The 4,816-nt window shown below is 28.4% G+C and overlaps 1 non-coding gene across 1 annotated transcript; it reads left to right on the forward strand.

Moving 5' to 3' along the window:
• The first annotated feature begins 3,921 nt into the window (after positions 1 to 3,921).
• On the forward strand, positions 3,922 to 4,034 carry LOC131170138 (small nucleolar RNA Z152/R70/R12). The gene has a single exon (XR_009141079.1). It is a non-coding gene; the product is annotated as a small nucleolar RNA Z152/R70/R12 (small nucleolar RNA).
• The last annotated feature ends 782 nt before the right edge of the window (positions 4,035 to 4,816 follow it).

Below are 4,816 nucleotides of genomic sequence, written 5' to 3' on the forward strand. Positions count from 1 at the left end.
TATTACTATTATTATTTTAAATCGTTATTTGTAATATTGTCATTATCCAAATTAATTAGAGTTAGTTAGGATTAAATTATGTTATATGTAAAAATAATTAAATTTCTTTAAAGTATTGTTATTATTATTATTATTACCAAAGTTTTATTTAATTTAAATATAATAAAAGAATTTTAGATCTATTTGAATACACCTAAAAAGTTCAAGGACTAAAAGGTAATTAAACCCATAATTTTCAAAATACAGCAGACCCTCCCCCTTCCCCCCCCCCCCTTCTCCCTCATATCTCTTTCTCATCCCTTTTCACTCCCCTCCTTCCTCCATGTTTTCTGGCGATAAGGTCCAACCCCACTAGCCAGGCCCTCTCCTCGGCTCTAGGCGATGGCAGGAACTCTTCAGCAGCGATGACAGGCGATGACAGCTAAGGGAACCGAGTAGCGACTAGCATATTGCGCGTGAAGAAGTAGTGAGTCTCAAGGACAATTTTAGCCATCGTTCAACTTGATTCCAGTCGCTATGACTTCTTCTCCTCCCCAGCCCCAGTTTCTGATCAACAGCGCTTGGAACTGACGTAAGAGGAAAGAGATTCGATGAGAGACAGGAGAGAGAAAATGGTGGCAGCAACTCCCTAGCCATTTTTTTGATGATTTAACTATTAGATCGACGATTTGAGACCACCGATGAACTCAAGGTAATGAAACCATTAAGATAGGACCAACTCCGCTCCGATCAGACACTATTTAGAAAAGATGATCATTCGACTGTTCAAATCATTTAGTGAGATTTTTTTACCTTTTTAATGCCTGTAAATTAAATATAATTATATGATAATTATTAATAATTTATGGGCTTTGTTTTGGCGCCATCATATTGGTGATAGCTTACCGACACTTGAGATCAAATTTTCAATCTAGTCTAGGTGTTCGGCAAGCTTTCCCAAAAAAAGGGTCATGTTTACGGTCATTTCTAGCATTTTCAGATACTTCGGATGCGTTCCAGATAGTAAAATTTGCAAGGGTAGTCCCTAACTCAAGTTGTATAGTTTGTGCCTTAATTAAGCTAGCTAGTTAAATCCGTAAAATATTCCTACCTTAGAAAAATTAAGTAAAATAACTTTAATTAATATAAGACCGATGTAAAAGACCTTTAGAAATTTTTTTTATATAATTTTTGAAGTGCTAAACATAATTATTTGCGTTGTAGATGAGTTAAGGACTCGAGCTGGAGTTTGGAGGATTTGACCTAAATTAAATTTCTTGTAAGTCTCGAATGAGCATTATAATTATTATTGTGGGCCTGAGGCCCTATGTGTTATTGATGTTGCATTTTCTTACAGAGGGTTAGGTTCAGTTTTAGGGGAGATTCTACCGAAATTTGAGCAAGACTTTAGGAATTATTCTTTTTTAATTAAATTAATTGATTATTTCTATCAGTAAATTGATAGAGGTCAGTGTGTCTGTATAAGTGATCAGTGTTCGCTAGCATTTTTTCTCTCCAACCGGACCATCTGTAATCGGGTCGACCAGTCTGTGAGTTAGATATTAATTATTTTCATAATTTCAATATTAATTATATATATCTAGCATGTTCATGCATTTTATAAATATTTAATTGAGCACATAAATAGTTAATTTATAGGCAAATTTTGGTTGCTACATATTTAATTATTGATACTTGTTTGTGATTACCACCCTGAGGATAATTTGAAACTGAGTGTGTTATTTGTATGTGGTATATATGGATATGGATTGGACAGGTAGTCATGGCTTGAGCTAGTCTCACTAGAAGCTAGTCTTTGTGGATATGAAAAGACAGGGTGAGCACGACTTTATGTTGATCTCGCTGGCTACCGCACTTGGATTATTAAGCAAAAGTTCGGCTTTAGTTGACTTCCCTGGCAGGTATTGGATTAAGAAAACTATATAGGGGATGAACTCTCATATATGTATTGATGTGACACATTGGTGCGTAAGGAGCTCCAAATTATCTTCTCATGTGAATATTGAATGAATTATCTTTATATGTGATAGATGTGCATTTCATGGTAGAATTGCACTAATTTTAGATAGTTATAAAAATTATATTTGTAATCAATATCTAAACTCTCTGAGTCGAACGCTTATTCTTGTACAAATATTTTCTTTCCAGATTGCAGAATAAACGAGTTTATTTTTTTAGTCTAACTTATATTTTTCTCCACAGAGTGTGCTTCTTGGTGTAATAATTTTTATTGTGTTTATTTATTTATTTATTTATTTACTAGAACTCCACTGTGATACTATTTATGAATAGATATGAAATGGTTTGTACATTACTTTTGGATTTAAAGCTAACACAAGGGTAAATAATTTTATCGTATGATCATTGAACTAATTGTTCAAGTCTTGCAATTGAGAGTCAATCACAATATTAAAAATGACAACTCTGCAATGATGCTCTATTAAAGAGTAAGTGTTATAGAAAAACTAAATTTTGGTTTTAAAAAATTGAGTATGTGTAGAGATATTTTTAAATTAAATAATATTTTACCATAATAATGTATAATTATTATAATAAATAATAATAATAAATTTTGACACCGAAAGGATAAAATAAATAGTGATAAATTTTTATATCATAAAAATTAAAATTTTTTATTTTAATATTTAATTTATTTTCATAATTGATGATAAAACTAATTTTAAATATTAAATTTAGTAAAGTTATTATTCTTAAATTTGGAGAAAATTTGTCACATGTGGGGGGTCCGCCTGTGTTTCCCATTGGCTTCCACTAGCTTCATCCCCCATATGACCTTTCGCCTTGGCTCTTTCATGACCAAATTGGGGTGGCTCAGCCCTGGTCTTTGTTAATCTAAGTTGGAAAGCTACTCCTTATATGCTAAGAAAAATATATGTTTGTGTGACAAATACACTAAAAATTTATTCAATGAAAATTTACTGTATAAAAATAAAAGTTTATAAAAAGGTTTTAACTAAGATGATAAAAATTAACATGCCACTGAACATTGTAAATATACTTTAAATGTCAATTTATTTATCTCTTGTTTTTAATATTTGATCTTATTACCCATCACTTGAAAGGCTCTCCTAATCTGTTTGCAAGATGTAAAATGAATCGTACAATTCACATCTTAAATGGGTTTCTTGAATTTAGCTACGTGTTGCATGTTGGAATTCCATTAGCATCCTTAACTTGTTATGTTTATGTCCACATTTTAATATTTCATGTTGAAATCCCTTTACAAAGTGGGCTAACTCTTATGGTTTCTCTTGTCTTGGCCTCAAAGCATTATAGGTCTTATTCTCAATCAATTTAAATGGCCAGAAAATAAAAGAAAAAAGGAAAAAAAAAAATTAGAAAAGGAAGCCTAAACCACCCGTTGTAGTAAAGACACACTGTCCCCACAAAACGTCAGGGAAGAAAAAAAAATGCTAAAATGCCGGTGGAGCAAAGGAAGTTGCGGAGAAGATGTCAATGTCTACTCCTCGTCGATGATGAGTCTATTGGCTTTAGTCCCGAATGACAACTCACACTGGTTAACGATTTGACATATGAATAATAATTGATGATTGATGGCTAATAATTCATCAATTTTGATGTAAAAAAAATAATATTAATTATCAAGTAAAATTACGTTAAGATTTTATTTGTTTTGTAAAAAAAATATTTGTATATTTTTTAATTTAAAAAATTAAAATAATAAAATAATAAAAAATATTTTTTTAATAAATTGATCTTTTTAAAAGAATTTTTTTAAAAAAAAATTATTTTTCAGATTTAAAAAAAAAACTTAAATATACAAGTTAAAGTTATAGATATATGTTATTAGTTTAAAATTATAATTAAATAATAAAAAATATTTTTTTATGAAAAAATTGGATTTGTTGATGATTTCTTAGATATGAGATTAGGGATTTGGATGCTTTGTTGAGGTTTAAACACTGACGTGTTTTGAACGGCCGTGGACGATGTGCCGTTTAAGACTCGCCGTGAGCCATCTTTTTTAACGACATCTCCTTCCACTGCGCTCCAATCTCAAATAAATTTAAAATGGTGACTTAATAAAATTATTTTGGTACAGAAGAATAAAATATTTTACATAAATTTATAATTAATCTTATATTTTTTTTAAGAAAAATATTTTTATGAAAGATTTAACTATGAAAATTTTATCAATTTAATAAAAAAAATACAGTTTCTTAATATAAATATATATTTTTAAAAAATTTTAATCCATAATATTTAATAAATCTTAAAATATCCTTATATTTTTAAATAAAATATGACATATATAATTTATTTATTACATTTTTAAAAAATATATATTTTTTAAGGAATAAATTTTATTTTTTATTAAAAAAATTATAATTAACTATTTTATAAAATAAATATCAATTTATAAAAAATTTTATGAGATAAATTATAAAATTATCTTATTTTCTGTGAATTTATAACAAAAATAACTTTACAATCTTCACATATTATTAGGATTGAATACGCCCATTGCCAGTACTAGGGGATTATGCTCTACCTTCTTTTCCCCATGCCATCACCTCATCTGTTTTAATTTTAATTATGATTTAAATTTCATTGCAGAATTTTTTTTTTCCAAAGATAGGAACAGTAGATAATAATTAAAAGGTTATAGTAACTAATAATTAAAGAATTTCAATGGACCTTTAATTGAAATTTTATTTTAAGTATTTTATTATTTAATTTTTAAATTTTTTTTGTTATTAAGATTTCGATCTTTTTATTCGATAATTAATACATTTCAATATTTTAAATGAAATATTTTGTTAAGTTTTTCTAT

Source organism: Hevea brasiliensis, chromosome 10 (genome assembly GCF_030052815.1).
Source record: "Hevea brasiliensis isolate MT/VB/25A 57/8 chromosome 10, ASM3005281v1, whole genome shotgun sequence".
NCBI lineage: Eukaryota > Viridiplantae > Streptophyta > Magnoliopsida > Malpighiales > Euphorbiaceae > Hevea > Hevea brasiliensis.